Raw genomic sequence first — 24,226 nt, 5'->3', positions numbered from 1 at the left:
TTTGCATGTGCATTGCACAACTTACATTTCTAATAGTAGTGTTAAAATGTGTTAACTCTTATTTGATTACAAGATAAGTGTTGGTATAAGGAGGTGGAGAAGATTTTGCATGCCCACACAACCAATAATATTATATACTAGAAAAATACACTCTTTTAAACATGTCAAATAAATAGAGACTAGCTGCTAAATGGTGACCTATTTCTTTTGCATGTTTCCACATAAATTCACGCACAAATGGTGTTTAAATGGCATAATGTTTCTTGTAAAATTATCCTTAGTGAGGAATTTAAGGTGACTAGGCTAGTAAATGATTTATTATTGTAGCTAGACAATGTTACCAAACTAGAAAATTCTCCATGTAAAGATGGTCTCCAAGTAAGAGAACTATAGGAAGCATGTAAATAATTTTTTTTGGCATTCATAAATTGAAAAATGTATAAATAACTCTACAAAGTATTATAACACTTACAAAAGAACAACTTCCATAGCCCCAACAAAATACATGAGAGAACATATGTAATTGCTAATAGCTAGCCTTGCTAGACTAACTACAATTTGGATCTCAAATTTATAGTTCCCTTGAAATGGGTCAATCTTAGTTACCATGGGTAGCTTAGAAAACCCACAATCACCATTATCTTTATTTTTCACCTTATAGTACGAGTTAAGTGCATATTATGCATAGCCTTGATACTTTTAGTTGTTGCGTGATGATTCATGTCTCAAAGAAGTGCAATCACCATGTGTACACGCATAGACGATACTATAGGGTAATTTATTTAACACTAAAGGGCTTGCACTTGGGTTGACCACACACCATTGCCTAGGAAAATATTTAACACCCTTAGAAGAAACCAATGTTATATTCTGTCCTTGTCTTGACAAATTGATTGCATATTTGGGCATCCCATTGTACTGGGAAATGCCCCAATGCCTTTCAAATTTACATCAACACGGTAAAATATTTTTTGCATCTTCATCAACATGACTAAATACCTTAACTGTTTGTTATATGATCAAAAGGTTCTAATTAAAGCACTATGCATAATTGATGTTTCCATTCTTATCACCATCTATAAGTCAACCAAATTCCCCCACAAGGATAAGAAAATTAGGGAACCTTGACTTCTTTAGATCCTGAAGTAGTAAGAATCACATCAAACAAGTTTGTATAATGGATATTTTCCTTAATAAATGGTTAGCCAATACCATCAAGAAAGACAAACTACACAAGACATTTTTCATTACTATACAAACTTAGAAAGAGGTAGATATTAACTATAAAACATCCACCATTGTTAGATAAAACCTAACAAATTTGTATCATGAGACATCGCAAGATTACACTTATGCCATTTCATATGGAATATAAACAAAATCTCAAACTGGAAAGGAACAAGTTCCTCTATGTGTTATGAGTGGTCAAGTATGCCATGAAAATATGATACCAAGATAAATATAGAAAAAAATTATGACATGGAGAATTATCCTCTAACCTAAGGCCATGATATTTAACTTTGTTGTACTAAACTCTTAAGACAAAAATGAATTAAGAATACTATTGTAGATTAATACTAATGTAATAGTGATATAAATTTTGAATGGGAATAGTGACGATAAATGTTGAAGTGCACTATTTGGGGTGTAAGGAATACTACACTTTTGTGGTAAATCAACTTAAGCATCGTTTTACTAGAGATTTCTTTCTCAAATAAATACTTGGCTAGGTTTTCTCTTTTTGTAAATATTCTTACCAAATTCTTCATAAGATGAGATTGAACCAAACTAGAACAAAATTTCCTCAATTACCATACACATCGTAAATATATTCCTTCTATTTGTAATTTTTTCATTTTAGCCTATGCATTTATTCTATCCACTAATTTCTAGTAGTTGACACACACTAAGGGCTCCAGTTTTGGGTGTTGGCCACAATGGGCTAAAAAACTTGTAGAGATTTCCTAGTGCTAGGAAGTTGGATAGTGTGTTTCTGGTTGGTTAGCCTTTGAAGAGAAGAGAAAGGAAAGAAACTTCAAAACTAGGTGAGGATGGTACAAATCCCAATGTACTCATCTTACTCTTATCTAAGTTTAAATTTAGATTTTGAACACCAAAAAGGAAAATAATATTTGGAATATAGTTTGTATATATTTTTCAATAAATATACTATATAAATGAAAATGATAGAATTATATATATATATATATATATATATATATATATATATATATAACCATTTTTAAAATGTATTATAGGCATAGTTCTTTTAGCTTGTTTAATTGCTGAGACACATTCTACAACCCACTACTAGAGATTTATGTAATTTTTTTTGTGCTCAACTTAGAATTGACGCATGTTATTTTTAAAATAAAAATAAAATGTTATTCGAAGAAAAAAACAATGTCTACTCCAATATAGATGTTTGATTAGTTTTAATTAAAAGCAGTTAAAACATTAACATTAATATTATAATTATGAGGAGATGTAGTGAAAATATTTATCTTGACGTTAATATGAAGTAACACAATTTTATAACAACTTTAAAAAGAGATAAAGTAATTAAAATTAAAAAATCTTATGTTTTCATGGAAGATTTATAATTTTTAAAAATGTTTCACTACAAAACTTAAATAAATATTCGAATATTTATAATAACTAATTTCTCCCCACACATATATATTTTAAAACATACTTGTAATAATATATTTTAATATTGAAAGGGAAAAAATTATTGAAAGTTTCATAAATTAATTGTATGTTTCAAGCTTTTGTGGTTGGAGTGCCCCCTTCCTCTTATTCCATGGGAATAAAAAATAGAAAGTAAAAAAATAAATTAATTGCATTTTTCAAGCTTCTGTGGTTGGAGTTGTTTAAAAGAAGATCCACATATGTGAGATTTATTGACATATTCAACAATAATTTCCTTTATAAATAGAAAAAAATAATTAATTCATAATAAAAAGATAATATGTAATTCATTTAAATTTTATTAGAAAATTAATATGAGACCTTTAAAAAATATTATTATTCACAAAAAATATAGGGAATAAATAAAATATTTTAATATATAATGTAAAGTAATACTGATATGAATTTAAAAATATATTAATTAAAAAACAAAAGAATATTTTGATTTGGACAATGTAATCTATAGATAAAATATTTAGATGACAAAATAAAATATTTTAATATTAACAATGTCTATTATATAGTTAAAAAAAGATATGATTAAAATATTTCAAATAGTTTTATTATTAGACATATTGGTTCTTTGTAAAATGTATTATTTAGTGGCAAGTTTAAATTGTGTCTCCTACACAATCTAAGTGCTCAAGATTATACATTTTGGTTGGTTGTAGGGTTTATTTTTCAGTTGGTTGGTTGGTTCTACACAATCCTAAGTGCTTAAGAAATTTTTCAAGATTAAATCCATTTATGTATTAAAAAATACTATTTAAACACTAAACAATTATACAATCCTAAGTGCTCAAGAAAATTTTCAAGATTAAATCCATTTATGTATTAAAAAATACTATTTAAACACTAAACAATTACACATAGTGGGTATCTCTATGTGTATATATATGTATAGAGAGATATCTAACCATATGTCTATCACACATCAAGAGAAATCAAATTTCTAAAAATACAAATCTTTTTTCAAGTTTTACACACAAAAATTGATTCTCTAAACACTTTTAGATTATTAATTAAAATGATTCTATACTAATTTTAATAATAATAATATAATAAAATAATAATAACATTTGTAATTTTTCCGCAATGATTTAAAACATGTTGTATTGTATTAAAAAATAAAAATAAGTAACACGTTGTATTGTATTAAAAAATAAAAATAAGTTAATCTTATATGAAAAATAGTAGTTTGATTATCTGAAATCTAATATCTTAATTATATGATTGTTTAATTAAAAGAATTCTATATAATAAAATATATAAAATTAACATATAATCAAAATAATTCAAATCATTATTAAAATTAATTTATATATCATGAAAATAGTTAAAAATAAAACAATTACCCTGTCCGAATAAATGTTACAAACCACTAACGAGGAATATTTATTTTTTTATTTTTTTTTCAGTAAGAAAAAAAGCTGTATTATATTCATAGATATTTGGAGAATACATCATATGGTAGATAGCATGAGATATCCCAAATAGGTCATGAAGTGAGATCATAAGAAATAAACTATAAGATCCTAAAAACATACAAGACAGAGGGATGATATAGATCCATATCAGATCAGAATATGACAAATACCATCTCTGGACATATCAAAATAATATAACGATCTGTTGAATAATAGCATCTGAAATAGATGAAGATGATAGAACATGATGAAACATAGAGGAAATATAGAATATAACAGGTTCATGCTGCGTACCATATATGAGGATCAAAAATATTGAAGAAGCAGGTTTATACAACGTACCAGATATGAGAAGAGAGTTACTTATGCTATGTACCGGGAAGGCGGAATTCTTGAATGTTGTGCCGAATTTCTCCAACAGTGATGGAAACCTGCCAATATTCGTTTGGAGAGGGGAGACCTTCTTTGGACAGCGCATCTGCCTCCTTGTTGAATGACCTTCCAATGTGATGAATAGAATAATCCTTGTGAGCCTTCCATATAGATGTGATTCTTTCTAGCCACCCCAAGAGATTGATATTCTGAATGAAATGAGTAGATCTCACGTATCAATGATCACCTTGGAATCACCAAAAATGGGTAAACCTTGAATATTTAGGAAGTCACAAAAACTCAGGAGACTAGCCAAGGCCATTGCATCCGCTTTGTTATTCGATCCCTTCCCACCATTCCATGTGATTTTAATACACTGATCCACATGAGGAATAATGTAAACCCCACAAGCATAGATTCCATTCGAGGCTGCCCCGTCAAAAAAGCGCGAGGAAGAATAGAAAGGTCCGTTGAGCACCTTGTTTGTTTCTTGACATTTTGTTGAGTTTGAGAAGAACAGTTGGTGGGAAGGAGAGCTATGATAGAATCTAATACATGAGTAAAAAATATATTTCTATCTTGAAACAGTGCTTTATTTCTCCATTTCCAAATGGACCGGATAGTGATCAATGGAATAGGCCTCCAAGTAGTTCTCATTTTGCTCCACCAATGAAAAGGCTCTCTTATTGATGAGAAAGAAATCCTATTCAGCCCGAAATGATCAACCAATGATTTCCATATCATAATAGCAAGAGGATAGACTAGAAAAATATGATAGTTAGATTCTTCATTTGCTTTGCAAATGGGACAAATAGCTGGCCCATGCCAATTTATTTTTTGTAAATTGTCCCACGTCAGATTCTTGTTGTTGAAGACCAGCCATGGAAATAAAATTGTCTTGGTAGTTTTTTCTAGAAAACACTGGGGAAAATGTTGTCTGGGGAAGTAGGATTCTCCATCTATAGCATGTTATAGATGTCTTTTACATAAACAGTTGACCGCCCCTTAGGTCCATTCCATATAAGATAATCTTCCTCCAATGATTTAAAGATACCCCTGCTGTGCATATATGATATGATCTTGTTCCATTGAGAACACTGTGAACCATATAGACCTATCTTTTCAGCAGAGTTCCAAACAGGAATAGAGCCTACCCATTTATCTATGAGCTGATCCCAATAAAAAAGTCCCATATGCTGAAGATAGAGAAGCAGATGAAGAGGAATTTTATAATCCGAAGCCTCACCCACCAACGGATCCAAGCCAATTAGGATCTTTTTTCCCTATTGGAAATTCCATGCCAGGTTTTTTAGAAAATAACCCTCTATTTTATGAAAACTACACCAAATGGCAAAACCTTTAGGAGGACTAAAAGAACCCTGTCTAAACCAAAAATTTGAAGGGCGTTGCTGGGAAACAAGGACGTTAAACAAGGGCGTTGCTGGGCCATCATACTTCACTTTATTTCAATGGTTGATTCATTGAATATTTAGAAATTAGACAGACATAAATGTGATTAGATAATTGATTGTGTTTATACTCATTTGATTATTAAATATGAGACAAATCAACGATCTAAATAAAAAATACTGAAAAAATATGTTTGGATGCCAGTTCCAGCTTTAACAAGTCACAGGTGGATTTTTGTTTTTCGGTCTCAAACCATAACAATATATCTATGCCGAATAAAGAAAAGGCGAAGTGGCGAAGTTGTGAAGGTTTGCTGTCGTTTTTTAGTGTTGAGTTGAACGAAGGCTTGGCCTTGACTGGCAAAGTAAAGAGATTGTCCAGATGTTTGTAAGATTTTTATTGGATTATTGTCTATGATATTACAATTTTTGGAGCTCCCATTTAAAAATTATATTGATTGCATTGCAGTATTAAAAGCTGTATATTAATAGTAAGGAGAAATAAGTATTAAAGAATAGAGACTATTAAAACCTATATATTAATAGTAAGGAGAAATAAGTATTATACAGAGTTCAAAAGCTGGAGAAACATTTGAAATGATATATTAAAACTTATGGGTTAGATTTAAATTGTTATTACTTGGCGAGAAATTCAATTTTAAAGGAGGTGATATTTTTATTTTTCACTTAGTGGAAAGTTAGTATACAATTCAATAAAGACTCAAAATATATGGGTTGTAATTAAATTGTTATAATTTGGGGAGAAATTTAATTTTAGAGGAGATATTTTTATTTTTTATTAAGAAATAATTTGTGAAAAAGTAATATACACTTGAAGAAAGATTTAAAATATTTCAAATTTTTAAGGTAATATTACCTTAGAAACAAAATTGATAAAGTCAAAGTTTGTCATGAAAATGTATTCATTAAACTTTATAGTTGGTGTAGTTTTGAATGGTAGGGAAAAATATTTAAGAAAGATAAAGAGTACATTCCTTTTTAATGATTTATGGGATGGAGTTTGTGAAGGATAAATGATAGAATAGGATAATGGTGATGAATCATAAGTGAAGTCAAAGGAAGAAACACCAGTGAAGCCCACCTATGCCAAAGAATTTGTTGTTTGGAAGAGCAAGGACAAGAAAGCATTTTCTCTCATCAATGCTACAAAATAAGCAAGGAGGTAAGAGACACATTGTCTCAGTTATTGATTCATATGGTGCTCTTAAGAAGTTAAAATATCTTTGTAATTCTCATTCAAAATTAGAACTCATACAATTGCTTGTCAAGCTTTTTAATCTAGAATTGAAAGATGATAACCCCAAGGCACTAGGTTCATCAATAAAATCTATAATGCATGACATTGATGCCACTGGAATAAAGATTGATTTGCCTCTCACAACCTGCATAAAATCCCTCTATCCTACCTACTCTCACTACCTTGAATATCTGTAAATGAGTGGCGAGATGAAAAGCATAACATTTGACACCCTAGCTACAAACGTTACAGAAAGAGAAAAAGCCTTTGGAAGGAAGAATCAAACATCATAGTCCATTGAAGAAATTGTATTTCTTGCCCAAAAAGGAAAAACAAATAGTGCTAGAGGAGACAATGAAAAAAGAGGATGTGGGAGAAAGAACTTCAGATGAAGGGGGCGTATACGGAATCATATAGAGAGACCTAATATACATTGTGTCCATTGTGCAAGAAATGGAAATGAAGTGAAACCATGTTGATTTCCATGCGAGAAGATCAAAGAAAAATAAGAAAAAAGATAAAGACAAAGCTCCAGAGCAAGAAAAAGGTAATGCACCAAACTCTGCTGACTTTGTTGTTGCTCACTGTAATATTGGTTTACATGAGGATGTGTTTAATATTGCATCTTCTTCTTGGAGAGACACATGGATACTTGACACAAGTGTCACCTGCCTCATGACATTTCAGAGAGAATATTTCAAACAATTTGTTAAAAACATAGATGGTGTAGAATACTTTGCTGATAGGTCTAGTCTCAAGCCTTCAAGGATTGAAACAATTAGACTTAAGCTTCATTGGCTTTCAAATTATGTCCTACATGATGTTATTTATCTTCCTTAGTAATGGAGGAACATGTTATCCATTGTGCAAGTAGGATAAAAAAGGTAATTCCATCCACATTTTTTATGGAAAGTTTGAGATAAGGAGGCCTTCCAACAATAAGCTCATTATGTTTGGAGAGGAAGATAGCAAGATGCTAAAGATAAATGGGACATCTACATCTTCTGCACAATTTGCAGGTCATCTCACTTAACATAATGAAGGTACAATGCCTTCAAGTTTTCTATGGAATGCTATATTTGGACATATTAATTATGGTAGTCTTCGTTTGATGAAGAAGAATGGTGTTTCTGGTCTTCTAACTATTCCTCAAAACTTAAAGAAATGTTTCATTTGCATTATTGAAAAACATAGTAAACAACCATTCCATGACTCCAATTCTAGAGCATCTAGAAAACTTGAATTTTTGTGGTCTTATGATTCATTCATATTTGTGTGGTCTTATGCTTATACCTTCTGCAAATGGAAATAAATATATCATGACATTTATTGATGACCACACTAGAATATGCTGGGTATATTTAATAAAAGATAAGTCTAAATCATTTGAATGATTTAAAATCTTTCATGTATGGATTGAAAATGAGGCACAAAAAAATATTGGCTTCCTTCATACTAATAATGGATTAAGTGTATACTAGTAATGATTTTCAATCCTATCTTAACCAAAAGGTGTAGCTGAGAGGATGAATAGGACATTGTTGAATATGGTTCATTCCATGATGTTCTTTAAGAATGTAAAACTATTGTTTTCGACTGAAGTTCTTATGTTTTTAGTCTATGTGAAGAATAGATGTCCATCATATGCTATTTAAAATAAGTCTTCTTATGAAATGTGTTATGGTCACACCCCCTCCATCAAGCACCTCAGGGTTTTTGGTTCCACTAGCTATGCCTTGATTCCAAAAAGGTAGAGAAAGAAACTTGATGCAAGGAGTCATGAATTCATTTTCTTGTTGTAATTAGATACAACCAAGGCCTAACATCTTTCTGATGACAAAAACAATAAATTCATACTTTCTAGAGATGTAATATTCCTTGAGTCCACGAAAAGTGATGACTTTGTTGAAAGACAACTTGATCATCTAGAAAGGATTTCTCTGATGAAGAATTATCATGAATTTAACAATGATTCCAACTGTTGAAGGGGCGAACCCAATTCTGGGTCAATATTTGAAATATCCCTTTACAGAACCATAATCAACTCCTTCGCATGAATAAGTTCCATAATTCTCATCAAATTTGGATGTTGTTATAAGCATAATTGAGAAGTTTAACATTGATGATGCTACACCCTTGGAGGAGCCATCTAGTCCCTCTCCAAAACAACAAAAGTGCTTGATTAAGAAACTTGAAAGTGTCCATCCTAATGAGATTGGAAATATTGGTACCAAGAGTTCTACAAGAGATGGCAATGAAGATGAAAATTATGGTGATCTAGATGAAATAAATACTCAGTATAACTGTGAGCTGGATTTTTCTGCTAACTTTGAACCAACTTCTTTCGAAGAAGATGCTTCTCATGATCAATAGAAAGAAGCCATGTAGAAGGAATATGATGCTCTCATTAGAAATGGGACTTGGAAAATGGTGGATCCTCCATATGGAACCAAACCAATTGGTTGCAAGTGGGTCTTCAAAAACAAGCATAAAGAAAATGACTCACTTGAAAAGAACAAAGCAATGCTCGTGGCAAAAGGATTTGCACAAAAGGAAGGTGTTGACTATGAAGAAACCTTTTATCCCACAAAAAAAGGGTGTCCATGCAAACCATATTCTCTGGAAGGATAGAAAGGATGGAAAATCCATTAGATGGGCATAAAGACTACTTTCTTGAACGCGGATTTGAAATAAAATGTTTTTATGTCTCAATATGAAGGTTTTGTTGCAAAGGGAAAAGAACAAAAGGTGTGAAAGCTCATCAAATATTTGTATGGTCTAATACATGCACCATGAGCATTGTATCAACAGATAATTGAGCATATTCTGAAGCTAAATTTCAAACATTACAATCTTGATTATGCAATTTTGTTTTTCAAAAATGTTGGAAAAATAGTTTTGTATCTTATAGTATATGTAGATGATTTGTTAATAACAGGAAACAATGAAACTTTTATTGCATCCATGAATAAATATTTGAAGAAAGGTTTTGAAATTAAATATTTGGGAAGAAGTCAATCAAAAGCATAAATACATATTCATTTCCCAAAAAGAGTATGTTGGAGGACTATTGAACATATTTGGCATGATAGATTGTAGCCCTCTCTCCACTCCAATGGATTAGAACCTGAATCTTACATCGAAAGAAATGAATGAGTTTAAGGTTGCAACCAAGTACAAACAACTTGTAGGAAGTATCAACTACCTAATCACAAGCAGACCAACTATCTCATATTTTGTGAGCATCCTTTCCATATTTATGCATAAAACATGCGAGGGACATTGGTCTGCTACGAAAAGTATCCTACGACACTTAAAGGAAACTCAAGATCATGGAGTTAAGTAAACCAAGGTTGAAGACTTCAGTCTTATTGTACATTTCGATTTAGACTTCAATGGGGACAAGGAAAATGGAGCATCAACTTCAAGATATCTCATGAGTCTAGGATCAAGAACTTTGTCATGGAGGTCATGCAAATAATCATTTCCAACAAATTCAATAATGGAGGTAGACTATGTGGAGGCTACAAAAGTGACAAAGGAAATTTTGTGGCTCAAGAAAATACTTGAAGACTTGCAGGAGAAACAAGTGAACTCAACTCCTTTACTTGTTGACAATACTTATGAAATCAACTTGACCAAGGACCCCAGATTCCATGATCGAATCAAGCACATCAACTTGAAATATAATTTTATTTGATACAATGTAGAGGCAAAAACTATTCATCTAAGACATTGTTCCATGACTGAACAAATTGCAAACATTTTCACCAAAGCACTTGGAAGAAAAAATTTGAGAAATGTAGAATGATGCTTGGGCTCACAAACGCTGCTTCAGATTACGAGGGGGAATCTTAGAAAATGTAATCCTTTGGGATTATGGTAAAAAGTAATTAGGTATGAAAATTAGGTGTAATAACAGATAGTTGGTTGGGAAAATTGACATCTAACATGTATTCTCCATATAATAAATATCTCTTATTTCTTAACGAATTGGCATTGGAGATTTTAACACGATCCTTAGTTTGAAAAATAAAATAATAAATAATGAAGTGAAGTTTTGAATAAACAAATAAATGAAACTATAAAAATAGTAAGAATGGAGTCAAGTTAATAAAAAATAAAAGAATAGAATAAGCAACAGTCAATTATGGAATAAGTTGAGTTAAAAAAAAAACTTAAGACAAAATAATGATGACGCATGGATTATGTGCATGAAGACTATCTTTCCATTTTTGGATGAAAATATTATGTTTAATGGACGAAAAGGAGGGCATGAGGCATTATCCTTTACATAGAAGAATTCTAAGAGAGAAAGATTCACTAGTTAATGTAGTTGATTGAGGATTTGAGGGTGGCCAGCTACAGAAAGACTTAGTGCAACTGAGTGTACGATTGGGTGAAAAGTCATCCTCAAATAATTGGTTGTAGTCAATTAATCTGAATAGCAGAATACTTCTCAAATTTCAAGCAAGATAATTCTTCATTCTACAGATAAGTTCCTCATCTCTCAGGATTTTCATAAATTATGTACTAACTAGTTATTTTTTTTATAATGATTAATGACCTTAATTTATGTAAGTAATTTAAATTTCTTAGTTTCCGGTCATTACATATGGTATCAAAGCCCAATTACAACTCTTGTGATCTATGAACTCCATGTTTCCATTGAAACTATGGAAACTTATAAATCTTTATACAACCATATGTATATAATATATATGGTTTCATACATATTTTTTATTCGAGAAATAAAATGATTATGCAATCAATATTCCTAATATATATTAAATAATGATAAATCTTTAAATCTATTTAAAATTTCTAAATTTATTACTTTTAATACTTTATGTAATATAAAAATAATAATAAACAAACTTTTCATCAAGCCTTCCAAAAAGGCTAAACTTTAAACTCTAGAATAGAAAAGAAAACCAAAAAAGAAAAATTATATAATAAAAAGTTCAATTTAAATATATTCAAATATTTAATTTCGAAACCAATTTAAAAACAACCTTGTGACATACTATAATAATGTCATATTTATTCTTATTCATTTTTAATATTTTATGATCTTACACCTAATATCATATATGAATTAAATGACTTTTGATTTCATATCTCAATTATTATTGATAGTTATCATTAATAAACCTATTTTAAATTCAGAATTTATATGAGCATTGGGTAAAAGAATACAATTGTATGATTGTATATCCTAAACAATGTAAACTTTGAAACAGGAAATATAAACTCAAAATGGGAACTCTGGCCAAAAAACACCAAAAAAACATAAAAAACAATGCTAAAAACGAAAAGTGTGTATACTGGAACGAAGGTTTTCCTTTTTTAGGGACAATTTTGAACATGTTTTAAAAGTGGCAGTGAAAACAAAAATTTCATGTAAAATATAGTTTGAAAACGAAAAAGTGATTATACTGGAACGATGATTTTTTTTTAGGGTTAATCTTCAAAATAAATAAAAAAATGCAAGTAAAATGATCTAACAACATAAAAGTTACTCATAACTTCTCATTTAACACCATATGGAAATCAAAAATTTTATTTCAAGAGACGATGCAACATCAGTTAGATAAACTGTCTTAAACAATTATTCAAAATCACTCATATTTTCTTGCACACCATCAGAATTCACATCTTCAGATGAGTCACTGGATGTGGATGAAGATGTTCCATATTCTTCTCTTTCATCAACTAGTGCCCCATCTGAGTCCACATGCAGGCCCATCATTTTAGGTTTCAAAATTCTTCTAGATCTACGACTGGTTTCAGCAGACTCCCATCTCAATATTATTCCTTCTGGTAACAACCTTTTCAAAATCTCTATCGTCTTGAAACGAAGAGTTCCCTTCTTTGCTAAATTGAAGTCATAAACAAGCATGTCAACATCCTCCAATTTCAATATGTCTGTGCAACGATGACTTATATTCGTACCCTTTCTTTTTCTCTTTCCACCATTTTTTTTGTCAACTACCATCTCTGGCTTATACACACCATTGAATGGGTGTGTATTTGTTGCATACCAATGTACTTCAACACTTGTAACATCCTCATTTTCTTTAAAGACCTTTATAACTTTAGCAACCCAAAATGGATAGCCATTGAGATCTCCATCTGCTAGCACAGTGCGATCATGCAACCCTCCTTAATATCTTGTACTGAACCCCTGTAAAGGTCTTCCATGGCTTCACGTTGTGCACGAGATCTTCTGGAACCAATATACATCTCTCTTTCCTTTGCCTGTGAAGAATTAATGATACCTTGAGATTGTTGCTGTTCAACAATGTCTATTTCCTCATGTGCATTCGGCACATTTTGTGGCTAAATAAATGGATTTTTCAATGGTATATCTTCATTTGTTCTTGTTGAAATGATATCACTTTGATTATTGAAAAATGACTCCCACCAAACTGAATCAACAATGTCAAAGTACTCATATGTATATCTAATACATTTTTTAATTTCTTCTAGGCAATCAGAATAATTTATATCTCTGTTTTGTTTACGTGCATTATGAACTGCACCAACTGATTGTAATAACAATATTTTCGATGAAAATATTGGATGATCTGGAATGAACTTCAAAAATTTCAAAACTGATGATGGTGCCCATTCTGTAGTAGTTGAATACTTCTTGCCCTATATTAGTGTTTTCCCATCAATTTTTTGGTACGAAATTGATGTTGGAAGCTAATGTCATTAAGTTGTTCAATGCATTTCCCCTCGCCATATGATCCCATAATAAACCTTCGCATGTCAACAGTTTCTTCCAACACATCAAAAGTAAGCTCTGGCATGTATGATTTCTTAATACATTCAATTAATGATGGCAAGCTCCCAACTTCCTTCCTCCTCAATGTGACTGAAAAATGATTGAACATCTGATTAATATGGTCATGAGTGTGCCCAACAAGAAGGAAACCATCCTTTACCTTTTGAAAAATTCTCAATTCAACAAGCATGTTTAGATATCCAAAAACAACTTGATTTTTGTTTTCACGGCAAGTGTTGTCCAATTGTAGATACAAAACTTTAGGAATATTACTAGACCAATGAGAAATCACATCATGAATTATGGCTATGGTTAGATTTGCATCATTATGAATATTTGGAGTTGTGAAGTACACCTTTGGCAACATTTTCCCATTGAAGACCATACAACCGACCAAGTGATACTGAATAAAATTTTCCTCCTGTAAATTTTTGGGTGTGCGAACAAAATTTGGTAAAAGTGTTTTCTTCTGGTCCATACCATCAATTATCAAACCCAAATATTTATTCGGATTATCATAACACTTCTTTCGATGCTTGTACAACTTTTTCCTTTCATTTGTTTGTTGTTCACGACGCTCTTGAAGTTCTTTGACAATTGAATCTACACAACATAAAACAAAGCCATTAAGAAATATGTTTTCATACTTGATGAATATACAGTTTTAAAAGTTAAAGTTATGAATGCCTACCTCTTTCTGACCCTTCACATTTGTCCCTTTTTGATTTAGGAGAGGCACATGTACTGCAAATCCCCATCCTTGTCTTCTTAGGAATACAGACATTGGTGAATTCTTTCTTCCATATCTTAACAAAATATTGATATGTAATAAACCGACCATGTCCATCAGCACCTTCTGCGTATTCTTTGTATAAGTTGTAGATTTTGCGTCTCGAAAAATTATCTGGAATATGTATTATCTCTCTATTTGGCATACACTCTCCATGCTTTGAAAAGAAATCTTTCATCCATGACATTGCAATGTTTGATAATGGCCCAAACTGTCTTTTATGATGTATTTCAGAATAAATTGTGGGATCCTTTTCCAAATTTTCTTGAATTCTCGAGAGATGAAAATTCCCAATCGAACGAAACATTTTGAAAGATTTTCTACAGATAAATAAAGTCTTAATATGATAATCATAACTTGATAATGTGGATTTCATGCACCCAACTAAATATGAATTTTGCATGCTTTTATTCATTGACAAATATCTCTTCTTGCTCTCAAATGCAAATTTTAAATCCATATGTTTCAAGCAATCTTTTTTGCAACATTCACTTGAAATGAGTGCTCTGATAGAACTTCCTCTCGTCAGATATTCTGCTCTACCCCTTGTATAACTAGAACATCTTGCATTGATACGAAAAGGTCTGGTCCTACTCCTTGATACAATATTTCTTGGCAACATCTCCATCATTAGATCGTCATTTGTATAAGGATTTCTATCATCATTAAGAGGAACGTTATCCACACTATGATCAACTGTGCTTTTCAAACACTGACTTGGAGGATATTCTTCATCTTTCCCTTCTTTAGTGCTACTGTCATAGTCCATAGAATTCGGACTCAATGGAAATTTTGGCTCGATGTTTATTGGATATTCTTCCTCATGTGCATTTTCAATGTTGCTCTCACGATCCATAGAATTAGGACTAAGTGTATCATCTTGTCCTTCATCACTACTACCTTTATACTCATTAGAATTAGGACTAAGTGCATCATCATGTCCTTCATCACTGCTGCTCTCATAGTCCTTAGAATTAGGACTAAGAGGACATTGTGACACTCCATTCTTTTGAAATTCATCATCGTGATCTTCATCACTGTTGCTCTCATAGTCCTCAGAATTAGGACTAAGTGGACACCGTGACACTCCATTATTTTGAATTTCATCATCCCGCTCTTCATCACTGCTACTGTCATAATCCTTAGAATTAGGACTAACTGGACACCATCGCACTCCATACTTTTGAAATTAATCATCCTGCTTTTCATCAAAACTGCTTCATAGTCCTTAGAATTAGGACTAACTGGACACCATGGCATTCCATACTTTTGAAATTCATCATCCCGCTATTCATCAAAGCTGCTCTCATAGTCCTTAGAATTAGGACTAACTAGACACCGCGACACTCCATACTTTTGAAATTCATCATCATGCACTTCATCGCTGCTGCTCTCATGGTCCTTAGAATTAGGAATAAGTGGACACTTTGACACTCCATTCTTCCCAAATTCGTTATCACGCTCTTCATCACTGCTACTCTCATAGTCCTTAGAATTAGGACTGTGTGGACACCGTGACACTCCATTCTTTTGAACTTCACCATCTTGCTCTTCATCACTATTGCTTTCATAGTCCATAGAGTTAGGACTAAGTGGACACCGTGAGACTCCATTCTTTTGAAATTTGTCATCAAGCTCATCATCACTACTGCTTTCATAGTCCTTCGAATTCGGACTAAGTGGAATTTGTGACTCTTTATTTATTTGAAATTCTCCATCCCCTCTTTCATCAGTGCTGCTCCCATAGTCCTTAGGATCAGGACTAAGTGGAAGAATTCACTTTCTATTCATAGTGGAAGAATTCCCACTATATTCATCTATATGAATAGAGTTGTTACACGATGAAGATGTTGATGCTGTAGAAATCGAAACTTCACTATCAGGACAATCCATCCCTTTCAAATAGAAGATGTTGAATGATACAAATGGAGAGTCTCCTAAAGATATTATATAGCTTAGGGAATGAAATTTTCCCTCCAAAAATTTCCCTCCAAAAAAATTTGCGAAAATATTTCCCTCCAAAAATTTTCCAACCAAAAATTTCGCGAAATATTTCTCTCCTAAAAGTTTGTGAGATATATTTCACTTCATTATTTTATTATTCAATTTAATGAAAAATGTAAACTTAATTTTTTATATGAAATAAATCATTAAATTTAAAATTGTAAACTACAACTTCTACCTAAATTATTTTAATAGTCAAAGTATATAATTTTTACTAAACATTTGATTTTTTTTTTAAATTTTTATAATACATTTAGAAACAAGGTAATCCCACATTCACCCCACTATAAAACAATTCCAAATTGTTCGCTTTATCATATTTTCATTCATCGCCATAAAAAAATAAACATGTTAAAATTTATTAAAACTAATTAATCCCTCATTCACCGTACGATAAAACATCTCCATAGTTTCACCTATATATTCCATTATCACTATTACTCACGTTACATCAAGCTTTGCTAAGGTCCTTTAAAAGACTTGGAGCAAATTTGTGGAGTAGCTACATTGGGATCAACAACATATTCAACGAAGAATTTCTGCAATTGAAAGGTTAGTTAAATTTTTTTCCCTGAAATTTCTCATATTAAATTAGTTTAATGAAGTAGATGTTTTTTCTAAACTTAAAATTTTTTGTCAACCAAATTAAGAAATATTTCCGTCTTGAGCATGGTGGGCCCAGGGCAACCCCATCCTGCATTCGACCGGCCACTAGATTTTTTTTTTATAAACTTAAATTTTTTGTCAACCAAATTAACAAATATTTTCGACGTGAGCATGGTGGGTCCAGGGCAACCCCATCCTGCAATTGGCTGGCCACCCACTCCCTCCGCACACCCTTCCGAGCCCCTCCCCAAACTCAGCAACCCCTTCCCCCTCACCCCTCAACCCCCCTTCCGCCCGACCTCCCTACCCCACACAACCCCCTCACCCCTACCGGCCCCCTACCTCACTCCCTTGGAGCCACCCACCTACCCCCCTACCCAACTCCCCTTCCCTTCCCCCTCACCTCACCCCTCATTTCTCCCCACTCTACCCCTACAGCTCCCTTACCCCCCCACCACAACCCCCAACTCCCCCCATTACCCTCATCCTTGTTCCACCCGGCCGCCACAACCCCACTCCATCCACCTCACCCTTACCCCTCACCCCTTGGCCCCCCTACATAACCCCCCAAACCCCCTCCATAACCCCCCAATCCCCTCGGCCCTCCCCTCTACCCCTGGGACCCTACCCTCAACCTCACCCTACTCCCCCCTGGGCATCCCCCACTAAACCTACCCGTACCCCCGGCGGCCCCTCGTTAACCCTACCCCATTCCCCCCCTCCCCTAGCTCCCCCCTTTACGCCCATCCCTAACCCATACACACCCCCCCCTGCCTTAACCCCCCTCCAAAAACCCTTAACCCTACCCCATCCCCTCCTCGCCCTACACCCTTAACCCCTTTCCCATACCCGCCCTTAACCCCCCTCCCATACCCCTTAACCCTACCCCACCCCCTCCCATAACCGCCCCCCGTTAAACCCCCTCCCATACCCCTTAACCCTACCCCATCCCTCTCCCTGCCCCACCCCCTTAACCCCCCCACCCAACCCATACCCGCCCGCCTGGCTCCCTCCCATCCCCGCCTCGACCCTCCCCCTTGCCCTCCCTCCCTCCCACCTCTACCTCTGCCTCCGCCTCCTGACGTCCTCCTGCTCAGACGACCACCCGGGCATGCCTGTGGGCCGCCAGGGTGGCGCGGGGTGGGCGGTAGAGCCCCACCCTGCGCCACCCTGGCGGCCCGCCGGCCCACCCGGGGTGGCGTGGGGTGGGGCCCGTGCCACCCCACCAGCTCGCTCGGGGTGGCAGTCCGATTCTAGGAATCAGACGGCCACCCCGGGTGGGCTGGCGGGGTGGCAAGGGGTGGGGCCCGCGCCACCCTAGCGCCTCGCCCGTGGTGGCCGTCCGATTCTCGGAATCAGACTGCCACCCCGGGTTGGCCGGTGGGTTGCTGGGATGGGGCGTGGCTGCCCACCCCGTGCCACCTCGGTAGCTCGGCGGCCTGCCTGGGGTGGCTGTCCGATTCCTGGAATCATATGGCCACCCCGGGCGGGCCGCCGAATTGGCGCGGGGTGGGGCGCTGCCTCCCACCCCGCGACACCCTGGCAGCTTGTAGGCGCGCTCGGGTGGCCATCCGAGCAGGAGGAGGTCGAGAGGCGGAGGAGGGAGGGAGGGAGCGTGAGGGGGAGGGGCGGGGCAGGGATGGGAGGGGTCCCGGCGGGGGTCAGGGATGGGAGGGGGCTGGGCAGGGGGCGGGGTTACCGCGGGCGGGGATGGGCGGGGATGGATGGGGGCAGAGTTACGGGGGGCGGGGATGGGTTGGGTAGGGGCGGGTTTGGGGGAGGGTTACGGGGGGCGGGCGGGGATGGGGTAGGGTTAAATGGGGGGGGGGGTGTGGGTTTGGGGGGGGGGCGGGTGTGGGTTTGGGAGGGGAGGGGGTCAGGTATGGGTTGGGTGGCAGGTTAAGGGGGTAGGGCAGGGGGGGATGGAGTAGGGTTAAGGGGTTTGGGAGGGGGGTTAAGGGGGTGGGGCAGGGGGGCATGGGTTAGGGTTAAGGGGGGGGTGGGTATGGGTTGGGGGTGGGGGTAAGGCGAGGAGCTGGGGGGGGATGGAGTAGGGTTAAGCGGGGGCCCCGGAGGTACGGGTAGGTTTAGTGGGGGGTGCCCAGGGGGGGAGTAGGGTGAGGGTGAGGGTAGGGTTCCAGGGGTAGAGGAGGAGGGCTAAGGGGATGGGGGGGTTATGGAAGGGGTGAGGGGTAAGGGTGAGGTGGAGGGAGCGGGGTTGAGGGTGTTAAGGGAGGTAGAGATAGGGTGGGTGGGGTGAGTTAAGGGTTCGGGGGAGGAGGGCAGCTGGGTAGAGGGAGTGGGGGAATGAGTGGGGTGGATGAAGGGGAACAAGGGGGCCTGGGTAGAGGGGTGAGGTGAGGGGGAGAGATGAGGGGTAGAAGGAACTAGAGGGAGGGGGAAACGACGGGTGAGTGGGATGACGGCAAGGGTGGGGAACCCGGGTAAAGGGGTGAGGTGAGGGGGCCCGATGAGGGGTAGAAGGAGGTAGAGTGAGGGAGGGAACGAGGGGTGAGGTGGGGGGGGTGTGAGGGGGAACGAGGGGTGAGGGGGAGTGAGGGGAGGGATGAAAGGTGAGGTGGGGGTGAGAGGGGCATGGGGGAATGAGGGGTGAGAGGGAAGGTTGGGAAGGAGGAAGTGGTGAGGGGTGAGGGGTGAGGGGATGAGGGGTGAGTCCGGGGGGAGTGAGGTAGGGGGGATGAGGTGGGGGGGGGGGGGGGGGTTAAGGGGTAGAGGGAAGGAGGGGTAAACGTGGGCTGGGGTAGCCGTTTGATTGCGGGAAGGGGTGGTTCAGTTGGGGGCGAGGCAGTTAGGCATAATAGGTGGAAGGTGGAAAATGGTGGGCTGGGGTGGCTGTCCGATTGTGGGGTGGGGTGGCTTGGTTTGGCGGAAGGGGGTAGGCTGTTGGGGGTTGGGGAGAGTGGAAAGGGGGTGAAGTGGCATTGGGGTTGTGGGCTGGTAGGGGGGCTAGGGGGTGGAGGGGGTGTGGAGGGGAAGTGGTTGGGGGGTGGGGTGGCGTGGCGTGGGGGTAGGGGGAGGTGTGGAAGGGGGGTAAGGGTGCGGTTGGATGGCCGTCCAATTGCGGGGTGGGGTGGCGTGGGTCGGTTGAGGGGGAAGAGTGGTAAGGGGCATGTGGGGTAAGTGGTGGGGAAATTGCTCGCCACTTCGTGGATGGATAGGGTGGTGTCAATGGGCTTCTGCCATTTCTTAGTGTTAATATTTTTTTAATTTCAATTATCTCATTATACAAATTAAAAATTTAGGATATATTTTCATTGTGGATTTAAGTTAATATGTTTTCGTTGTTTACTAATTTGTCTTTCTATCTTTCAAGAAAATGGCATCAAAGAAGATTTTTGTGAATATGTTTGGACCAAAGACACTTAAAGGTGCCTCTTCAAAAAACATTGGTGAATGAACTCCACCTGAGCTCATGGCTACAAATCTTTCAAGTGCCTCAAATGATAAGAAGATGATTTCAGACTGGAAGAATTCAAAAGAGGTGAAATTCCCATCAAGAATATGGTATGTGAAAGAAAGAGAAAGTCAAAGTGTGAACATATATCTATATATTGATATACCGAATGAAAATGGAATTTTTGAGCTGATGGGAAGAGTCATAGATATGTGTTCGCTACCAGACACTGAATTTGTTTACATACTTACAAAAGCTCCCAAGTCACATGAAAGGATTAAATATCAACTAGCATATTCATTGTATGACACGAGAGATGTATCTACAAAGTTGTGTAAACAAATTGTAAATGAGATGAAACAAAACATCGTAAGTATTGTCATTTATATTTGTATTTTGTTTTCTTGAAAGTGTCTTGCTATATTTTTTTAATTTTGTTTTTATTGACATATGATATTTTATTTGGCAGAATTTTGTTGAAAGTTGTTCAATTAGGTTGGGAGGCATTCATTTCATAGAGCATGATATCATGAAAGTTGTTAGTAGTTTTTACTCAGTGTCAGAAGAAGATGTGGAAAACAAGAAAAATGTAGTAATTGATGATGCTACAAAACTACATCCAAATGATCAGAAAAAAAGGCCTCTAGTGGAAAAATCTAGCAAGGGTAAACACGTTACTTTTGAGGGCAATGAAGTTGAAACTGACAGTGAAGAATATGTTGTCGTTACTGAAGATGACATTGGAACTAAGAAGAGCCGTAAATGACCAAAAGTAACAACGCCAACAAATAAATCTGTTGAGAATGTTATGACAAAGAAAAGTAAAGTTGAAGATTTTGAAGTAGTCATTACCAGCAGTCAAGAACCTAGTGAAACTTCAAAAGAAAGGAGAGAAATCATTACAGAAGGAGCTGATTTAGAGGATGGCATTATCAAAACAAAACAAAATGCCATTCAACAGAATTTGACAAAGAAAAATTTAATTGATGGTGTTCATACATTTCAGCTTAATGTCAGACAAACCTATAAGGTAAGTGAAGGACAATGTCAATATCAAGTTAGAGAGCCACACCATCTGCATGTTCACAACTTGAAGACATTGATGAGGTATAATCCATATGCTCATGTGGTTAATTATGTGCTTCTTGTTGATTCAGTGCAAGTTCCCAACAAAGAAGCCTTTGATAAGTCAAAATGTTTTGAATACAATTATTATCTGCTTGGGGGGAACCATTCTGTAAAAGCTCAAAGACAATTGATGGAGGAATATCCCAATAACCCACATTTTGAAACAATGAAATGTATCATTTACGCTAGTTTATCGGATATAGAAGAAAAGTTAGTGGCATGGGATCATAATTCAGATAATGAATATAGGATGTCTATGACTTTCATCCAAAGGGTTAGATTTATTCATAGTGAATTTCAAGAAAAATGTGGTGGGGATAGGATAAATGTTACTGCAGATTTCTGAAGGGAATGTTTTATGGAAATAGGCTACCAAATTGAGGAGAAACCCAATTCAAAAGGTGGAAAACGCAACCTTCCTAGTGATATATTCAGAGGTGTTGATAACATTTTCCAATTGGCATTTAGAACTGGAGATGTTTGGAACTTAATTGATGAGATTTTTAGCATGTGGGAAAACATTGGCATTAAAAACTAGAAGGTTAAAAAGCTTAAGCCATTGATATGTGGCGGCAGTAAATTAGGTCCTAACTTGAAGCAACTTCCAAAAGATATGACTATGACACCTTGGAGAGCAATGCAAGGAGTGAAAGATGAAAAAATTTTCAAAACAATATTATCTCGTGTGAAGTCAGGGGAATTATCATTGGAGGAAATGTTCGAAGAATTTCAAAAGTAAGTTTGTTGAATTATTTTTATTTATTTCTAGATTATAATTTTCTTTTAAATAAAACATGTTGTTCTTGGTAGTATTTGTTATACATATCATTATATTGACTTTTGTTAATTTATCTATGTAGTCACAAAGTTTACATGAAAATTCAAGAACAAATAGTTAGATTGTTGAATGAAGATAGTTGGGATGATTTCGTACACAACTATCTAGATTCAAGTTCTACATCAACATTAAAAGCTTTTTATCTTGCATTTAAAAAGGTACCTTGATTTACAAATTCGTTTTTATTCATCTGTGTACTATTTTTAATTTATAACTTACACATATATTTGTTTATTTTATAAAAGATGAAGAAGGATGATAATGGAGCGCCAACTAGCTTCAGAACCTTTATTGAAAAATAAAGACCAAAAGACCGAGGAGGCAACGTGTTAAGAATGTTGAACTTGATCCAACTCTTACTCATTTCATTTGGAATGGGCTAGACACTGTTCAATATCAAGTAATACAAGGCGACTGTGAAGACATTGCTAAACTCATACCTAAAAGGGTGTATGCCCTAGTTATTGTAGATATTCCCCATGGTTTCAATGTTCCAAATATTGACTATGATAGTGACCCTTATACTTATCAAGCTTTTAATAAACTGGTTGCGGGATTTGTAGAAGTCACGTCATCACCATTATGGAGATTTGTGACATTTCATTCAGACACACAATTAGCAATGATATTGTCAAGCTTTAAAGGGAAAACAAATTCAAGGATGCAGCTTACATGGTAAGATGTTTAAAATGTATATGTGATTAATGTTAAAAAATTCATTTATGTACAAGTTGATTGAACTTTTACTATTTCATGTTACAGGAAAAAGTCAAATCTTCTTAACCGTGATGATCAAGTATTTATAAATGATTGTGAGTTCATTCATATTGATAGTTGGGCAAAAGATGATAGCTATATATCTATGATTTTTAATTGGGTGGACGGAAAGAGTCATAGCCAAATACTGAGTTATGATGCTGTTGTGAGAAAACTAACATATGAAGACAAAGAAGCAAAAGGAGAGATAGTTAACATTTATCAAAAACCACAATTATTGATTAACTATCTTATAGACATATGTTCAAATGAAGGAGATTGGGTTCTGGATTTATTTTCTGGCTCAGGTAAGTTTTATTATATAGAATTGGATTTCAATATGTTACTTTTTTAATTAATATGTCATTGTACTAATTTACTTCATTATTTCTTTTGTGCTTGATAACTAGGTACAACACTAGCATGCTACCTTCAAAAAGGAAGAAATTGCATTGCAATTGAAAAAGATCCATTACAATGCAATTTCATTCAGCAAAGAATTAATGCTCTTCAATTTCTTCCAGATGCAATGCAAGAAATTGGGTTGAAGAAAGGGGACTTTAGTGAATCACGTGTTGCAAAAAAGGAAAAGGAACCTCAACCACCATTACATGGGATGTTTGTAAAGACATACATTGGGAGATTGGCAAACATGAAAGATCCATTAGAAAACGAAAATGAGCAAAAGGAAGCATAAAATATTGAGGAAGAAAACAATGATGAAACTCTAGAGGGCGAA

At 36.0% G+C, this 24,226-nt stretch overlaps 1 pseudogene; it reads right to left on the bottom strand.

Annotated features, from left to right (window-relative positions):
* Positions 1 to 468: 468 nt before the first annotated feature.
* Positions 469 to 1,330, bottom strand: LOC149260365 (glucan endo-1,3-beta-glucosidase 8-like; annotated as a pseudogene).
* Between the last annotated feature and the right edge of the window lie 22,896 nt (positions 1,331 to 24,226).

The sequence above is a fragment of the Pinus tabuliformis genome, chromosome 6, assembly GCF_031772625.1.
Source record: "Pinus tabuliformis cultivar Carrire ecotype Pingquan chromosome 6, CPIR1, whole genome shotgun sequence".
In the NCBI taxonomy this organism is placed as follows: domain Eukaryota; kingdom Viridiplantae; phylum Streptophyta; class Pinopsida; order Pinales; family Pinaceae; genus Pinus; species Pinus tabuliformis.
This window is presented reverse-complemented; position numbering and strand designations above follow the sequence as displayed.